This window comes from Astyanax mexicanus, chromosome 11 (genome assembly GCF_023375975.1).
Source record: "Astyanax mexicanus isolate ESR-SI-001 chromosome 11, AstMex3_surface, whole genome shotgun sequence".
Lineage (NCBI taxonomy): Eukaryota > Metazoa > Chordata > Actinopteri > Characiformes > Acestrorhamphidae > Astyanax > Astyanax mexicanus.
This window is the reverse complement of record NC_064418.1, coordinates 31,364,122-31,384,808: the sequence shown is the minus strand read 5'-3', so window position 1 is coordinate 31,384,808 and position 20,687 is coordinate 31,364,122.

Below are 20,687 nucleotides of genomic sequence, written 5' to 3'. Positions count from 1 at the left end.
GCGCGAGAGTGTGTGAGAGAGCGAGAGATTGTAAAGCTGTGCCACGTTATGATCAGGTAGGAGGGCTGCATTACAAGGCCATTCTCCCTCCAGTGTTGAAACAGTTTGGACCAAATTCAATCAAATCACTCACTTTTGAACAGTCCTCTGACAAGCAGAGAGTGTTCACTTTCTTGCTTAGGTCAAATCTGGTCTGTAAAAGAAGTGTGGAATTTTAATCTCACTGCATTACCATCTGTAGAATGACTGTGGTTCAAAAGTAGTTTGAAGTCATTTGATTGAATGAGGTCATTAGAAGCAGTGGTTTTTACTGCTCTGATCTACTATAGCCATGTTAGGAAAGGGGTTGGGGGAGTTATTGAGCTTAGGTTGCAGCAGAGATCAGGAGAACTAGCTCTTTTTACTTGGAAATGACACCTGTTCATTACTGTTCTATACTCACAGTTTGATAAAGTAAAAACTTTTGTAAAGAGAACATGAATTTTTTCTATACGTCCCAGATTGCTGAAGGACGTGAGACTCTTTCTGCCCTCAGTTTGTGTCTCTTAATAAGCAGTTTGGTCCTCAAGTGATGGTTCTAATTTTTGTTTTCCCCTTCATCTCTGGAGTTGTTTTGCACTTTCATATGCCAGGTTATTTAATATAATCAAGTAATGAATTTCCACTTCTGTTATCAGTCAGTTTTTGGGAGGTTTCAATTATTAAAAGCTAGAAGGTTAAACATGATGATGATTCAAACTAAATTGAAATGGAAATTGTCCGTGCTAAGTTGTAAATTGCAATTGATGAAACACTATTTTGTTTTCTGAATTATTGTTTTCTTCTGGAAATTTGCAGATATTTTTTAATATGTGGCCCTAGTTTGTGATGTCAAAATTTGATTTTGTTTATTATATATAGCATTGTAACATGTCTCTTGTATTTTTATTTGGTCGTTTTTCCAAAAAAGAAAAAAAAAATACACTCAAAACTGTTGTACAATGCCCGCTTTTGAGGGCAGCTTTTTATTTCACACTAAAATGACTAAACAGAACTCTTTGGTTGTCAGCTCTTCTGTTTTCTTGCCTGTTTACTGATAGAAATAATTTCCTAAATAGATATAGATCATTATTGTTGTTGTTATTATTATTATTAATTATAATATTACTTCATTAAAAATGTGAATATCGAAGGTTTATCCTTTTTAGAACATTTAGACCCTCCAAGATATTGATCAAATATCAGACATTGAGACCCATATTGGTGCTTTTTCACCTGTATTGCGTTGTGTTGTCTGGTGCTTAATGTGCTTGACTGTGGAGTTGTGGGTGTGTCAGGGGAGGAGTAGGGGAGGTTAAACTGTCTGTTATGCTGGTTGATTTTTTTTTTTTTTTTACGAGTGAGAGAAATTGTATGCATGTCCTTCCCTAGAGTACATGTTCAGCCCCCTTATGTGTAATTCTTTCTGTCTATTGTCTGTCCTCAGTGTGTGTGTGTGTGTGTAACCCCTGGGTGTAGTCCAGCAGATGTCACTGCAGTCACAGTTGCAGAGGGAGAGGTCAGCTGACCCTAGGACCACTTTCTGCCTTGCTGTGTTCTGCTCTGATGGTTCTGTTTAATCAGATTATTAATGAGTAAGATGAGGTTGGGATTTGATAATGGTGAAGAACAGTGTTTAGTGTAGTGAGGTTAGGATACAATCTTATTAGGGCTTCGTTAAATTTTGCTGGGACAGTAACTATATAAGTTACTGTACAAGTTGTTGCTGAATTATTTTGTATTTTTTTATTTCTTTTAATAAGCAAAAATATGTACTTTCTTGTAATCTACATTTTGATGAATTATCAAAAGTATTTTTATGACCCTGATATACTTTATAAACACATCTGGTGGATTATATTCCCCCATCTACCATCATGATATTTGTGTTGATGGTCTTCCAATCTTTTCATTTCAAAGATTGTTTGTTTGATGTATTAACATACAGTCATTGTATGTCTATAGTCTTGTCTAGCATTTCTTTTACTCAAGAGTTGTAGCACGTTCTACATGTAGAAAAGCCCTGACACTGAAACCCAGACATCGTGAACAAAACGCAGCCGCACAAACGTTTCAAGTTGTCTTTTTTTTTTTTCTAAGTGAAGAGGTTTGCTTCATTCAGAGTATGTCTACGAAAATCTTTTATCTGTCATAGCAAAGTGAAAAGCACATGTTCCTGCATTAAAGTCAATTTGCAGCAGATGAGATCCAGAGAAAAGCGAGTCTGTGAACGTTAAGAAAGGACACGTCCATTCCCTGGCACCTTTCATTTGCATAATTTAATGAATTCAATTCATTGTAATGCAATACGGAGTGCACCACGAACATGGAATGACAGTTTGAGTTAATGAAATGTGTTAACGGTATCATCATTTACTTGTATGTTAATTAGTCCAATTAATTTCCAGTGCACGGTAATCTGAATATTGTAATAGCGCTGTGCGGGCCTGCAGGAACGGGGGGAGACAAGGGCAGAGATGGAGAAAAGGGCGATTTAGGGTTCATGAATCATAGCCTTACCTTTCCACTGCATGAGCACAGCCATTACTGCAAGGTCTTGCAGGAGTTTCAGCTAACTACACTCTGCTGTGGAGTCAGGAACTCTTTCTCGTTCTTCTGAATATGGACCGGTTAACCTGGCCTTCTCCTGCATACGAGCAGATAAGCCTCTTACGAGTGCTGTCTGATAGGTGAGTTTTGTGTTGCGAGTTCTTTTTGACCTTGTGTCATGTACAGTGCTTGCTTTTTCTCTGCAGATAGAGGAATGAGGAGCAGAATGCTCTATACTGCCATAAAGGCAGCGCCCGCGGTGCGAGAAGATCGATTTTGGCCCTGCATGGAGCCCTGGCCACGCCGCTGTACTGATAAGTGGAATTGCTTCATTGCGGATGGAGGAGGAAAGGGGAGAGTTTCTGCTGGACTGCCCAGATAAAGCCTGCCATCTGGGGCCACTTCTCACCAGAAGGCCTCCTGGGGGGAAGGTAGCTGGAAGTACCTCAGTACAGTGAGTGCCGCAACACTTGTCACTATTGGCATTGCTTTGCTTCTTTTAAATATATTTTTGTCACTGTTGTAGATGCTCATTAAGTGGGTTTATGCCTACCCAAAGTGTATAAACTATATTGAATATGATTTTGCCAACAACAAAAGGTGTTGAAGGCAAAACAGAACATCAGTCTTCTGATTGTAGATTACATTGAGAGGATGGTGCTTCTCTTCAATTATTTGGGAGGACTCTTCTCAGTTCTGTGTGGCTTATCAAATCTTTTAGATAAGCATTTACATTAATTACACTGCAGCAGCTTCTTTTCTTGAACCTCTTTGAGATGTTAATGCTGGTGTGTTTGTAGAGAACAGCATCATCGGCCAGGCGCTCAAGAGGTCCCAGCCCAGGACAGTAACAGAACGCAACGGGTTTTCATTTAAAAAAGGAAAAGAGTGTTCGGCAATCGCAATTTTAGGTGTGATTCGGGCTGGGAGAGGTATAATTCCAAGTGTTCTCCTGCATCTTCGAGACTGTGTTAGGGTTTGTGGAGGAAAATGGCTTTTGCATGTTCCCCCTTCACCGGCCCACTCATCCTGAATTGCAGAGTAATTGCACGGTCTTCCACTTTTTATTGCAATTCATGTGCAAAATACATAAATAAGATAACTAGCAAGATTCAGGAGAGTAGCAGGGAACGCATGGTATAATAGCATAAAGGCATTTTCTGCTGTATTTGTGACACAATTAGATATTCCTCAGGGAGCTGGGCTTTCTGAGACTGGATTGTTATGGGAACAGTTGGTAGAAATGGTGTATTTTATTATCTTTACTTCACGATTGCACACATTAAAAAAGAAATGGAAAAAAAAATCCTAAGGCCTCATGTCTCTCCCATTTAATCTAACTGCTTGTCTAACTGCCTCACACTTTCATTCTCTTTTTTTAAGCTCTGTAGAGACGTTGAAATATATAGCAGCAATTTACTGAGATGACCAACATTCAATCAGACTGAAAGAAGACAACTTCGCACAGTGAGTTGGAAGAATCATTTAAATTCCGTATTTGTGAGCCATATGAAGACGGTCTCATTCAGCAGCATTCAGAAACCCTATACTACCTTGATTTGACAGGCCTGCATTTGAACCACATGCTATAATATATTCACACATAGCCTGTTGTAAATATCTGGAGTCTTGATTCACTGAGGTAAAGCATTTTGCTTAACCCAGTGTGCTGTTTTATTGGTATGTTGATAAGGGGAAAGGTTGATGAACTTTTTATGAAATTATTACATGCAGTGTTATGTGTTTTTAGATATTTTACGCTGATAATATATAACTTCTGTAATTTAAAAACGTAGGAAATAGGAATAGGAAAATGTATTTAAACTTTCAGTGGATCTCAATGTAATAAAATTATGTCGGAGATAAAATAAATATGTGGCAGTGATGACATATTTAGTAAAATATACATATTTGCATTATAGTACGTTCTAAATATTTGCATTATAGATCATTTATTTATTTTATTTATTTTTTTATTACACCAAATCTGTTATTAGCTGTTTTGTGTTATTTTGCAAATAACAAAAATATCTTGCATCCAGGTGGAGGTGGACAATATAGTGATATTTCATAATAGTGTAATTAAAGTCCTTATCAAAATGACTATATACTTTATACTTTCTTTTATAACAATTAAGTGAGTATATCAGCTCTACTATACCAGTGCTTAAAGAACACTAATGGAACTGCACATTTTAAATCAAGTCATGTTTAATTGGACATGACTTGATTAAAAGTTTACTGTACTGTGGGATAGTATTTGAATTTAGTTAATTTGGTAATTTTTTAGTTTTTAGGAAACATTGTTAACTTATGCATTTTGACTGCAATCATATGTATCGAGAGAAATATTATCTATTAATAAATACAATAATAATGTTTTTAAAAATTGTGATACAATATTTTACTTTTATATTTATGTTAAATTCACAATATCTTTACATTAATTTAACAGAACAATTCTCATTAAAATTTCAATTGTAGTGCTTCATGATATTTTAATAAATTACACCCTTGTTATGTTGATAAGCATTGCTTTTATTCCTGCTTTTTTGCAGTGTGGAAGTGTTGGAGTTCAGGCAGTTATGCTGTCAGTTTGGCAGACGGGGAGAGCGATGGTGCTATAGCTGAAAGTTTCTCTGCTGTGCTCCTCTGTCTGTCTCCTCTAACTGTCTTTAGAAAGTGAAAGCTCTCGGCGTGCCTCCTACCCGCTCGCTCTGCATTCACCGCACACTCCTGCCCTTGATCAACTGCAGAACACACACACAATGAAGCAGATCATTTTCCACGGGCAAGACAACTCAGCATGGATCAACTCAATAATCTGATATTCCCCCACTGCTGAATATGGCCAATTTTGCTGCAGGTCAGTGCTTTTTTTTCCCCTGTTTCTTTTTTCAAAGTAGAGACAATTTAGTGACCTCCCTCTACAGTGCCAGCAGGGCTCGAGGAGGTGTGTGTGTGTATGTGTGTGTGAGAAAGAGTCTGTGAGATAGAAAGAAAAGCAGAGATATTGGAGGGTGAGAAAATAGATTTAGAGAGAGAGAGACAGCGAGAAAGTGACATTGTGGTCAGGGCATTAGTCTCAAGGTGATGGGGTACCTGTGGTGGGTGAGAAGAGGGGGATATTATGCAAACGATTCCCCCCGCAGACCCAGAATGCACTGCTCTGGATTGTTTTTGTCTGTGAGTTTGCTGCCATTATTTGTCATCTGCATTTAACTGAGGTGTCTTGGAGGATGCAGGACTGAGAGACGTGGAATTTGAAATGGGGCGAGCAGAAAAACAGAGAGCATCCTGAGCTGCAATTGTTTGATGTGTTTTCTCCGGCCGAGAGAGGTGTGTGATGCTCACAGGGTCTAATTAGGTGCTTTCTTGTTTCAGGGAAAATTACAGGTTTGTATCTCTCTGCTCTTCCAGGGAGGAAGATTTAAATAATATTATTCTTTGTCATCTGTTTGTTTAAGAGTTGTTTAAATGACACTCTGCTTTTTTCGGGGGGGGGGGGGGGGGGGGGGATGCTGTCAAATGCCCCTTCAAACACTATGTGCATTTTGGTTTCTCTCTGATATTTTAAATTATTTCATTTTTAAAGAAACTTAAATAAATAATTAATAAAAAATAAATATATATATTTAGTTTTTTTATTTAGTGTCTTTGAAAATGAGATGCAATGGTTTTAACTGGATGGTAGGCCTTATCTGATTTATTATTTACTTTTTTTTTTGGGTGTGCTCACCTTAATGAAGTCCAGTATTTACAGTTTTAATCCAGAACCTATAGCTAATATCACCCTTCCTTTATTAAACTGAATCAAGTAGGCTGCTGGTGGATCTGAAATGAAATCCATATCTACATAGTGTCTGAAGGCCTAGATTATCGACTTTATTGTATGAAATGTGTAAGTAACCTCAGTATTGTCCATTCTGTTTACTGTTTAGCAAGAGAACTGATTTTATTGCAGTAATTTACGTACGGCAGTCAAAGGTAACCGCGCGCTAGCCCAAGAGGGGGATCTTTTTCTGGCGTGGGTGAGGAATTCTGCACAACAGAGCGCCGTGTACCACATAAAAATCGAGGTCAGTAAACACAAGCAAAATCCATACACAAGGCGCACTGCATTATAAGGCGCAATGACGATTTTTGGGAAAAAATAAGTATTTTAAGTGCGCCTTATAGCCCGAAAAATATGGTAATTAAAAGTTTATTGCTCTTTAAAAGTAATGTGTAAATGCATTATCATCATCATTATATCAATAGCATGAAATGGTCTTTCACTAACAAATATTTTTTATTGCAATTATTTTTCAAACAATGTACAGCTCTGGAAAAAAATTAAGAGACCACTTCAGTTTCTGAATCAGTTTCTCTGATTTTGCTTTTTGTAGGTATATGCTTGAGTAAAATTAACATTGTTGTTTTACTCTGTAAACTACGGACAACATTACTCCCAAATTCCAAATAAAAACATTGTAATTTAGAGCATTTAGGGTTTTTAGACCTTAAATAACGCAAAGAAAACAAGTTCATATTTTTTTTAAGTTCATGTTTTAAGAGTTCAGAAATCAATATTTGGTGGTATAACCCTAGTTTTTATTTACAGTTTTCATGCATCTTGGCATGTTCTCCTCCACCAGTCTTACACACTGCTTTTGGATAATTTTATGCCACCCCTGATGCATAAATGTGGCTATGGATGTGATTATCCATATTCCTCTTGATTATATTCCAGAGGTTTTCAATTTGCTCAAATCAAAGAAACTCATCATTTTTAAGTGGTGTTTTATTTTATTTTTTTTTCCAGAGCTGTATTGTCTAAAACTGTTCTAACTGTTATTCTTTTCTCAACATATTGTTGCTTTCATTTAAAAATCTTGCATCTCTAAAACATCACCTCTACAGTAGGAGGAAAAATATTTCTCAAATAATTATGAATGTGAGTGTAAAAATATTTTTTCAGAGCATTTTAGAGCAATTCTATTGGACCATGTGGAACCTCACAAAACAAAAAGTCATTGGATATGATACTTTTGACTTATTTTGGTATTTAAGTGTATATGTATGTGTTTGTATGCATGGTAATTGTCTTTCTTGGTTTATTACAAAAGCAAAGATCTCTTTCCTTATACAGTATTGATTAAGTATTTTCATTCTGTGCATTCTTTTCATACATTTCTGTTTATTTATCCTGTTTTCATCGGTTGGGCTCCTTATATCAGGCCCTAAAAGTTATGCAGGCTCTTTCCGCTTCACTCGCACAGCTAGAATTTTTAGTCGATACATTTTTCCATTCTTCTTTCACCTTATACTATACAGACTATACAGTGCATTTCATTTCATTTCCATTTGCCTACCTAAAACCTTAACATAACTTCCACTCTGTTTCACAGCAATCACATTTAAGAGCAGCCATTCTCTGCGAGAGGCAGAGGTTCTGGTAGTCTGATGAGACAGGAATTGTCTCTATTTTGTGGAAATGTGTATTAAAAGGTGTGCGCTGCTGAATTGATCGTAGGTCGCCGCTGGGTCCCACATGGCAATGGTTGCCGGTAGCAAGGGACTAAACATCCTCCTAGCGCTTCTCCGAGTTCCTCGGAGTGGCAGGTGTCTGATGGCTCTGCATATCTTCCATCATGGCTCTGGCAGGTTTGACACAGGTAATATGCAGTGGGGTGCCGTGGCGTCCGTAGCAATGGTGATGTACATATCATTTTCCCGGCTGACTGATTGAAGACTGTAATCTGGGCAGGACTGTCTCTCTGATTACAGCCGTCCGTCTGCTGCAGGAAAAACACAGCTCCACAGCTGGGCTCTGTTTTGGATGTGGTGGTGCTGCAACTGCTGCTCTCTGCTTTCTCTCTCTCTCTCTCCACAGCCCCAGAGCTCTGCCCCAAAGGCCAGCGCAATCTCCATCCCATTTGTACTGTGCTTACGCTTGTTGATGAGACGCACCGCGTGTCCAGTGGTCAAACAGCGTCTGTCTGGAGGCGTCCGACTCGTACATACACATACAGTTGACTCCCAAGGTCAACACACTATCCCTCACCCCCCCCTCCCCCCCACCTCCTTCCAACAGAACACAACACTCCTCAACAAAAGAAGAGGAAACTTCTCGTAATGCCTCTTTCTTTGAGTTGTGTTTCTCTATTTTCTCTGAGTATCCGTGATTACAGACTAGGCCTCTCTACAGGAGTGACCCCTACAGCGGTATACACCCAGCGTGCAGATAGCTGAAAATACCAGTGAGTAAGTGGCTGGAAGAATGGGTGTTTTACATGAAGGAACACTTTCCTTTTGAAAGCCCGTCACACATACAATTCCCTCTCCTTGCACACTCCATGATAAAGTGCCCTGAATCTATTTTTCCCAGGGATGTCAGATACATGCACAGGTGCACATGCACACACATACACACACACACGTTCCTGCCATCCCTGTAACCTTGTCTTTCACATTAGTCTTGTCTGTAAATGAGGAAGATTTCAGTTTTGACAGTAGGTCGCTGCTCAGCAGACGGTATGTAACACATTAGCGCGTGTTCCGTAGCACATTAGCATGGTTTCCCGTGGGAGAGGTGATGTGTTCAGGGCGATTGCCCCCGACACGCGTTACTGCACTTACACTGAGTTCGAACTGCCGTCATTACCACTTCCTGCTCGTTCTCATGGCAACTCCTGGTCATGTAGAGCAGCATTAGCAGGTATCGCCTTGGTGAAGTGAATACTGTCAGGCACCTCCGCTGAAATAGGCTCTCTTTATGTTATGATTGGGTGCTTTTCAATCATTTGCACAAAAAGCTGATATAGAAGCTATAGACGTGAGAGTCTGTCTTCCCGTCTGTCTGTGTCTGTGTGTCAGGTATACGGTACTGTGTGAAAGTCTTAGAAATTTAAGTCATTTAATGTAAAGCTTTTTCCATTTTCAAGTTTTTTTGGTGAATATTGTCTAATATGCAAACACTTTAACTTTAAGTTTGGAATTGGAAAAAAAAAATTACATTGATTTAATGTGTACAAGCATTTTTCCTAATTCTTGAATTGAGGGAGCCCAGGATTTACCATCTAGTCCTATGTGGAGGGGAACTACCAACAGTGGTCAAATCAAAAATCGTCCCGGTAATGATAGTGATCATCCAACATTCAATATTTTGACCTTGTTAATGCATTTTGTCCTTGCAGTCGAATGTCTAAAACACTGAGTGAGGATGTGTCCCAATACTTTTGTCCATATAGTACATGTTTGGAAGAACCATTTGTTTACCTGTGCCGAATGTTAAGCAAACAAGTGGATCTATTAAGAGGTATGTGGCAGCATTAAAGCTGCAGGATATGTGTGTGGGGCTTTCTGCATTGAATGTGGACTTAATTTTTGACTATTTTCACATCACAACTTCACAACTTTAGAAACTTTTGAGTTTGTATCGCCCATCAGTGTAGCACACTTCGCATCACATTTCCATGAGCATTCTGGCCAGTGTTCAATCTCACTCACAAGATAACACCAAAATATACAGATTTTGGTGTTCCCAAGCTTTTCCCCTGAGGTAACATTTCTAAACAACTTGCATATTTATTGCTATTCCATGACTGTTGTCATTCCATGCTAATTAATGGTGCTTTCACATGTGCCTTGTTTGGTCTGGACTTTTTATTAAGGCCTAAGCAGAAGGAGCAGGTGGGAAATGGGCTGCAAACCATGGGCCAGACCAAAGAACCAGAGGTGGTCTCTGTTCAGATCTACTAAACTATGGTCCGATTTGTTTGTAGTGTGAAAACACTTTTATAAATGGTTTGGACTTTCAGACCAATTACACCAAGTTGGGGCAGTCCATGTAGCTGATCATGACAGGATGTAGTAAGGTTCTTTTAATCTGCTAACTAAACTGCAGCGTCAAACAAAAACTAACTAAACAAACTTTATACAATGTAACAAAGACATGAGCTTTGGTCTGGTCTCTGCTCCGGACTTTCAGGTGTGAAAAAACATTACTTTTTTAAGGCTGTGTGCTGCAGCGATTGTGCTTCACTTCTTAACCAATATGAGCTCAGACCTATTCTCAATGCTGATACCAAATTAAAAATGTAATCAGATAAATTCAGCAACTAATTCATGTTTTTCTTATTGTGGCCACTGTAATATTTTAAGGTTAAATCCTGATGTAACACAAATGATATTCTATTTTAGGATATTGTTCTATAAATAGTGTCAGAACCAATTATGTGGGACATGAATCATTTAAAGTGATTGAATTGTTATAATGGTAAAATACACTTTTAAAATCAACTACTCTTGTCTAAATACTAACTCAGCACTCCTACATTCTGTAAATAAGGTGAGACAAATGAACACATTTACACACTGTCCTGTAGTGATTTTCTCAGAATGTTCAGGATATGTTACTTGGGAGAAATAAGTTAAAGGAGTGCTGCTTTACATCTTTTAAAGGGTCTATGACACAGGTGCTCAAAAAAAAAAATTATGAAAACTTTATTTCAGTAATTCAGATCAAAATGTGAAATTCATATACAGTATTATATAGATGTATTACACACAGAGTAATCTATTTTAAGCGTTTATTTCTTTTATTGTTGATGATTGTGAAAACCCAAAAGTCAGTATCTCAGAAAATTTGAATATTATATAAGACCAATTGGTAATTTTGGCAGTGTGGGCAGTGTGCCAAGTCCTGCTGGAAAGTGAAATCTGCATCTCCATAAAAGTTGCAAGCAGAGGGAAGCATTAAGTACTGTAAAAAAAAAACTGGTAGAAACTGCACTGACTTTGGATTTGATATAACACAGTGGACCAACACCAGCAGATAACACGACTCTCCAAACCATCACTGACCATCAGAAAATTTTGCATTTCATTTAAAAATCAAGGGAGCAGAGTCTGGAGGAAGAGTGGAGAGAAACACAGTCCAAGCTGCTTGAGGTCTAGTGTGAAGTTTCCACAATCAGTCATGGTTTTGAGAGCCATGTCATCTGCTGGTGTTGCTCCACTGTGTTAAATCAAGTCCAAAGTCAGTGCAGTGTTTTCCTGGACAATCTTACAGCACATCAACTTTTATGGGGGTGCGGATTTCATTTACCAGCAGGATTTGGCACACTGCCCATACTGTCAAAAGTACCAACTGGTCTTATATAATATTAAAATTTTCTGAGATACTGACTTTTGGGTTTTTATTGGCTGTAAGCCATAATCGTCAACAATAAAAGAAATGAACACTTAAAATATATCACACTGTGTGTCATACATCTATATAATGTGTGAGTTTTACATTTTAACTGAATAACTGAAATAAAATTAGATTTTAATGATATTCTAATTATTTGAGATGCACCTGTATGTCCCCATGGGTTCTGTTGGGTTAACTGTGATGGAGAGAGGGCCTGCACTAGCTGCGCTAATGAAAAGGTTTCAGGCCTCTGCCACCACACGTTTCCTCTGGGCTCTCAGACTCTCAGGACCACAGTGACAGCAGCGGCGGCAGCAGCACCCTCTCTTTGTCTTAGCTGATAGCTATCTATCAAGCTCTCATTGAAATATCCCCCCATATAGTTGACAAAGTCTCCGCTGAAACTATTTATTCTTGTAAAGTAAGCATCAAATTAGTTTTTGACTCCTGTTGTCCCGTCCACCCCCCCTCCCCCTACTGCCCCTCCCCTCAACACACACGCCCCCCTCCCCTCTCCAACCCGCCTCAGATTTTCTCGTCAAATCGTCTCCTCCACCCACTCTTGTCTCTCTCCTTGTTTTCCCCCCGTCCAAAATGAGCGGCTTGGGAAATAAAGGAGAGGAACTTTACATTGTGCTGGAAAAGGGAAGGAAAATTACGGGCAGTGTCAGATAATTGAGCTTGTCTTAAGAGACGCGCTAATAACAGGCGAACAGGCGGAAGACGTGTCACTCGGCGCCCGCCGCTGACAGACTCTCTCCGCCGCTGATGAGCTGTTTAGAGAGAAATTGTTCCACACAAACAGCTTCGTTATTACGAGCTGGCACGCCGCGCGCGCCTGTGTACCCAATTCAGCTTGAACTGACAGAATCCAATTGACCGGGACACATTCATGCACTTTATTTTCTTTATGCTCGCCAACAATGCATATAATTACTGCGGCGAGTTAAAAACTCAAAATAGAATTTCGCAGCGTGCACTTGGCGGGAAAAAGGAAAAAAAGCGGGAAAAACAATGCGCGCGCTGTCACCGCGAGCGTTTCGGTGCCTGATGGAATTGGCCCGGTCGGTATTTACTCTCGGTAGGGGGGAAGTATTTCGGTGTGACTCCCACAGCCAGCTAAGCTAGCTTTCTGCTCACCTTACACTCACTGTCTAACCAAACACATCTTAAAAACCGCCTAAAATCCACTCCTTCATCCCCTCACACTGCCGAGACTGATACAAGGTATGTAATGAAGAAAACGCAGCGGCACACGCCATGTTTAAAGTGTCTCTTGTAGGCCTGTCAGAGTAACTAACTAGTTAACCTACATTATTGACCTATCATACGATAAACAGAGATGTAGAGTAATGAAATAGAACTACTTCACTACTGTATTAAGTACTAAAATTCTGTATCTGTATACACTAAGAACAATAAGTACAGATTTGTACCTAAAAGAGTACAAGGCTTGTTACTGGGGCTGTACCTTATATTAAGCTACCATAGAGTGCCTTTCAGTAAAAGTCTTTTTTTTCCTCATGTTTTTTGTACCAGTAAAGATTATAAACATAAACTATGATCAATGGAATGTGTGAAGAACTTGAGGTAAAACTGTCTGGCTTTTAAATGAAAAAAGTATAATTAAAATGTATGTTGTTTGTTAGTACAGTGATACAGAATACTAAATATACCTGTTGGCTGGTTAAATGGTACTTAACTGTACTTCCTGCTGTTAGAAAAGACTTCAGAAACAAAACACATCCGACCCTGTAAATACCAATACAATGAGGATACAAGTGTATCTTTGTGTACGAGAAAGTACTTATATCATACCTCTGTTTTTAGTGTATATCAACTGGAGTATTGTTTTTTTTTCTCCTACATCTACTTTTACTTCACTACATTTAAAACTTTGACTCCAGTATGTTTTTTTTATGGGCTGCATCGTTACTCCTTGTAAAAATGTTACTAATCATTTCAAATCCACAGTATCACTGCCTAAGCTGCTGATTCACGATTCAATCTTCTCACATGATTTGAAACAAATTTTGAATGATAAAAATTAAACAGACCTTTTCTTCTTCTTTCACTCTGCTGCCTGTCTGCAATATGATTTAAACTTTTGACTACTTTCTGTAATAACCACATACGACATTACTTGTACTTTTACTTTCAGTGCTTGTGTAGTACATTTTGTATAATTTAATACTTCTACCTCAATGTAGTGCTTAAACCAACTTTTACTCAAGTCACTTTTTTGAAAGAGCACTTGTACTTTGTACAAACTTGTACAATAACCCAAATATTTTTGTCAAACTCAACGTTTCCCATTGTGTTTATTAGCAAGAAAATCATATAACCATGAACAAGGTGCAGTATTTTTTTACATAAGTGGTTTTAGTTTATTTATGTTTTGTTGATGTAGGATGTTAAAAAAAATATTATACTACAATTCCTATGTTTAATTACAATAACGTTTCTCTTTTAAAAAAAAGTCATGTCCAAATCAATTATGATTATATCAGTGGCATGACGTTTGTCTTAAATTGACAGTATTATCAGATATATCATCCTTGAAAATGGTTATTGTGACAGACGGATTGTCTTATTATGTGCAAATGTGTCTCGATTCATCCTTCATGCATCCTTGTCTTGAGTGGATTTTTGCATTTAAGTGCAGTCGGAAACTGGTTAGTGCCACTTGTAAATTACACTCAAAAACTTGGTGAAGTGCTTTTTACAAATTTTTGTCTGATATTTTATGTTTGTGAAAGATGTTGTTTTGGAATATCATACAGATCTCCATGCTCATTGGGTGGTTTTTCTATAAAGCATCTGAATGTAGTAAAATTGTATTTAGTTACAGCATTCAAGCACTGAATTAAAACCAGTTTTGACTGACAATTCTACCTTTCAATTCCATGCAAAACAAAACACATATACCTTGTACAATAAAAAAAGCATGTGACACTACTGCAATGGGGACAGTGGCTAGAGAACATGTAGTAACAGTAGAGCATCACCAGCTCTTGTTAATATACAACGGGTTAGTGTTAGTAGTTTTTGTGCACCAACCTGCTAAACTTGCACCATTACAATTAATACATAGTGTTTACCTTAAAGTAATAGTGTGTTGTACACAACAGGGACATAGCGTTTGTGTTTTGTGTCAGGGGTGCTGCTTGTTTTTCTGAGAAGTTGTTATTTTGTAATTAGCAGTCGGACATTAAGAGGTTTCCGAGGGCCACCTCTGTCCACCCCCTGCTTCTCGTCTCAGATCTGACCTTTGCCCATTGGTCTTTACAGACGTGCTTGGACCCCTCAGATTGCTGATTGCAAGCAGAGAAAACACCCGGTTCTCCTTTTGTCCTTTTTCTTCTTCTTGTGTTTTGTCTTTGTGCGGTCTGGTCCGGCCCACAAGTCCAAGTTTTACTTTCTTTAGACCTTCGGACAGTTTGATGCTGAGCATCATGCTTTGGAGCCTGGCTATGTGAGCTGTGTGTGTGTTGAATTCCGTGCTATTTCATGACCTGCTAGTTCAGCTGGCCATCATACTCAATGATAACTCCTTTATCATTGTAAAATGCTGGTTTTGGCAGTGATCAGCGAGTCACCTTTGCTGGTGACCAGTATATCAGCATTCAGAACACACTCACACTCCCTTATGTTGATTTTGCTGTACCTGTGTGTTGTGTGCGTTTGTCAGAGAGAGAGAGAGAGAGAGAGAGAGAGAGAGAGAATGATGCCTTGCTTGCTGTCCTCTGCTGTTACCTTACATGCTAACTGTTATCAGAAAAGAAAGTGTCCAGAGAGATGAATGCTGCTTGCTGCTCTCTCTCTCTCTTTCTCTCTCTCTCTCTCTCTCTCTCTCTCTCTCTTTCTCTTTGTAGCACTAACAAGCCCTGCTCAGGCTCCAGCGAAGCGAGAAATTATAACCTCTCTGAGAGGGCTGCTGTAGATAAGGCTGTAGTGTGAGTGTGTGAGTGGGGGGGGGTCCTCCACTCACAGAGGGATCAGATAAGCGTCAGTCCCACGGCAGGCCGCCACTGCTCAGACCTGCCTCTCTATGGAGAGTTATGTCTAATCCTCACGCCTTTGTATTCACTTGCAAATCCTCCTGTCAACATAAATATGTATTAGACCCTCCTCAGACACTGCTCAATAACTGCTATATAGGTTTGATCAGATTTGGGCCTTTTCTCAACCCTTTTCGGCATTGTGTCAGCTGCCTCGAACCCTGGGAAGCGTTTAAAACACTTTGTTTATTTATTTGTTTGTTTGTTTGTTTGTTTGTTTGTTTTGCACAGGCCTGAACATTAATGCTGTTATGTTCGCTTTATGCCAACAGTTTTTTTTCTTTTGGTCTATAGGCCTTGTTGAATCAGATGCTGTGTTGCATATAAAGAGGGTTTAAATGGTTTATTGTATAAGTTGAACTGCATTATATTGTAACTCCAGAGACCTGCAATAAATTGTAGGTATATTTTCTACTGAATAGTCACTCTATAGCTCAATATAGTCTCTATAAACCAAAATATGTACAAGGGCCAAACATCGATTTCTCTCTAAAGAATATTTACTTACTCAGTTAGCTTTCTAAGCTGATTTTTTATTAAACAAGATTTTGATTTGACAGCATCTGTTGGTCTGAGCTGATTATGTGGACTTAGCTCGCCACGAAGTGCTAGTGGAGTACAATGAAACAAGCCATTACAACTGCCAGGTTCCCCAGAGAGTAGTCAAGTACATGGTGCATTTATTCTGAGCGCTAGATCTTACTAGGCGGTGTTTTTACGAGCTGGTAATGTGTGTAATGGCTATAATCCCTCAAAAGCTGCAGTTGGAGGCTCAGTACACCCCAGTGAGGCAGTGAGCCTACGCTGAACACTTATAAATCCCACCGCTGCCAGCAGAGCCCCTGCTAATCCCAGTCCTGCACACCAGGCCCTCGCAGCCCTTTCTGCCCCCTCTGCCTTCTCCTTATGGCAGACGAGCCCAAATCAAGCTGTCAATTACAGCAGTGTGTTTATGAAAATTACATGTTTGTTAACATGCGGGGGAAATGTGCTCTATGCTTGAGCAGCAAAAGAGCCCAGAACTACTTCTCAAATCACCTCTCACATAAGGCGGTAGGTGAGCCGAATCAGATCACTGACTAGGAGGGCACCACTTCAATGCAGTTACTTTAGAATACCCAGAGAAAGAGAGAGAGAAAGACATGAGGACAGAAAACTCTCTCACTTTGACCTTTGGTGGTGATATGTTCTTGCAACACGAGAAAGACACATCTAGGGCAGAAATCAATGTATAACCTCAAAATAATTTAGCTTATTATGGCAATAATATTGTAAATATCATTGCTGTCCAGTGGGAAAACAAGTATCTCAAAAACAGCAGCTTTACAAGAGAGAAAAAAAACCCTTCTAAACTTTTATTGAAAGTCTATGTAAAAAAAAAAAAAAAAAAAAAAAAAAAAAAAAACGTAATTTTAAAGAGTTTCTGTTGCTCAGTACGTCAAGAAATTTGGCCCAGTGTAAGATACAATTATTCAGTAAACCAAAAATTGACAACGATATTTTTCTTTAACATTTAATAAATTTTTACCCATATGTACTTGGTAAATCCAGTAGGCAAGCTTATATATATATATATATATATATATATATATATATATATATATATATATATATATATATATATATATATATATATATATATTTTTTTTTTTGCTTTATAAGTCAGTGTGTATCCTTTTTCTTCTAGTATTTTGTGGAATCCATTGCCATACAAAATTGCCAATGTGCCACTTAGCAAACCCCAGGTTTTACAGTTTGGCAAGGTGGGGTTTGAATAAGATGCAGTTCTTTTTTTCCTCTAAATGAACAGATTTACTGTGCATGGGCATTTCCATATGCTGATCGTGGAATTTCTATATTTCTAAACTGTTTTTTTTCAATGGCAGGGTGCAACATATATTTCAATAGGAAAAAAATAATCAAAAAAGTATTAATGCAGTGGAATAGTGTAACATCCTTTTTGGCAGTCATGTGGGTTTTTTTGGTTTGACTTTCTTTACAGCATATAAGTAGTTCTGCCATCCAATTATAATCAGATTTCTGCAGTTATCTGGGTACTCAAGTGATTATGTAAACAGCATACTCTAATTATTTAGATCTGGATTTTAGCTCGGTAATTTGATTTCTTTGCACATGTGCAGTATATGCTTAATCTGATTTCTTTCAGTTTTTAGTCTGCACAGTTACATAAATGCAACAGCAGAGGACAGACATCTGTTAAAATAAAACAACAAAAAAAGCTTGTTTTGTCTTGCCAGCTGTAGAGAGAAAGCTGTATGAAGGGTAGTGCTATGTATCATATTGAAACCATTAAAAATGATTATTCATTTTTGCATGTAAAGTGGGTCCATGTTTAAAAAAGTTTAAAGTTGTCATGATTCTGTAGGATTATTGACCTGTTGCAGAGTATAAATATGATTATGATTCTTGATCAATTTTTAATCGGATAAAAAAAAAGCAAAGTTTGATTTCCAGCTATTATATTTAATCAACCAAACTGTCCTTGTAATAATGTTGTAATTGTATAAGGAACACACAACCTAGCATTATTAAAAATATTAGTGCTTAGATGAAGAATTAACCTGACAGATACATACATTTTATTATCGTCATTATTTAATAACACAACAACCGTGTTTGTAATGTAAATATACACTTGGCTGTGATTCTCAAACACTTCCACACCATGTCAAAATCAAAAAAGACCATGAAAAAGGTGGAACTGAAAACTCTCTGAACATGTGTGAGATATACATTTACCAAAAATAGGCAATATAAGAAAGACAAACAGCATCTTCAAGAAGGAAGAGTGGCTGTTTGAATGCATGCAGAATTATTTTCATTTATCAATGTTTTTTTTTTTTAATAAATATTTATCAAAAGGTCTTGTAATTTAAAATGAAAATAAAGCCTTTTGGTTTGCACATGAAGCCTTTAGCTGCCCACGTTTTTTTTCTCCATCAGCTCCGAACACATGACCCCTCTAAAAATGGGACCTGGGTGTGTGGACCTGGGTTAGAGCAAAGGCACGGATGGTGGTGTGGGGGTCTGCTCAGGACTGGTTTAAGAAACCTGAACTACAGTAAAATGGTTCACAGTGGCTGATTCCCAGCAGTGGGTCCTAATGCAGGACCACATTTGAGATGATTGAACCATATTTGAGATGACAGAGTTAATGCAGGGAGCTGCTTAGTGTCAATGTGGAAAATTGTGCAGAACGTTGAGAGAGAGAGAGTAATTCACAGGAATTGCTGGATGGAAGGTGGTGTAGTGATATTGGACAGTAAGTGCACTGTTAATAGATTTAGCCTTTCCTAATAATATCTACATTCTTCTCCACAGAGGAATTCTGATTAGTATAGTTTAGTATTGTGTCTAAAATATTCTATAGTATCGTTCATAAGGTTATAAACAACAACAAACAGATTCTTTTTTCAAGCCAGTTGTGTTAGTTTGTCTTGTAAGAGATTTGGTGTTTATTGGTGAGGATTTGTATTCTTGAGTGGATGGGGATGTATTTCTGGCAGGATATGGGCTGGTTAATGTGCTGACATAATTATATACTTTCCAAAAATCCCGGGGGAAAACCCATTCCCTTGTTAAAGAAACATTTTGTGCTTGCGGTGTCAGCCTCTGACAGCGTGTTTTGATTTGAGGCTGATTCTGCCCTCCTGAGTCTGTGACGATGATAGTTTTCTGCTTATGCACCCACTCATTAACATTATGCTGACACCAGTGAATCTGACTGGCTAAGAGAATCAGATCCACTGTTAGACCTGACTGCGTGGAGAAGTTGCAGTCCTGCTTTAACTGTGTGTCAGGTCTTAGCCCTGTCTCGTGTCTCTGTGTGTCTTCCCCACGTGACCTGTGCTCCCCTGTGTCTCCCGTCTTAGTAGATTTCCACCTGTGTCTCATTTGTAGCTCCGCCCCTTCCCCAGGTGTTTCCAATTCTAGAGTGTTTCTTGTTTCCTTATATAGATCCCCTGTGCCACTTTGTCTCTGTCGGTCTTTGCACCTTCCCATGTCGTTTTGTCTTTCTCTCCGTTTAATAGTCTCTCTCAGTGTTTTCTTGTCTCCTAAGCCTTAGTCCCGTGTTTCTCGTTTATATCTTGTTTAATGTTTCTAGTTTCTTGTTTACTTACGTGTTCCCTAGTTCCTTGTATATACCCCTGCTTGAAGTTTATTAGTTTATTCCATTGTATATATTTCCCTTGCCCAGTTTAGTTAATCCTGTCTTGTTTTAGTTCCTTGTTTGTTAGTATTTTGGTTTATTATCTTTGTTACATGTTTACTTGTTTCTTTGTCTTTCTTTGTTATTTATTTAATAAATTTATTTATATCGCCCTTACCTGCACCTGTGTCCGCCTCCTCGTCTCCCTGCCTGGGTCATTCGTGACACTGTGTGTGTGTTTACATATGCACGTGTGTGTATGTGTGCATCTATGTGTGTGTGTGTGTCTGTTTATGTTCTGGAATTAAATCATTAAATTGTCTTTTTTGGAGATGCATATTGGAGTTTTAGCGATGCAGATTATACCGTAAAATTTGTTTTGCATGGTTTGATCACATTGTTAGAAGGAATAGACCACTAGAAACTGTCCAAAATGAGCTGGAACAAAATCTGTTACATTAACATTAATATTTCATAAGAAGAACCTTGTGGAATGGGCTGATTCACTCACATGATCATGTTTAGCAGACATGACGTTTAACATTCTCCACAAGGGCGCACTAGTACTACTCCGATTTTAGCTTTTAGTGCTCTGCAACAATGACACTGTGTACTTTGTTGTTTTTTTTGGGTTGTATATCGTCACTGTCCAATGAAAAACAATTAGCTCCAAAACAGCAACTTTACAGAAGAGAAAATAACCCTTTTT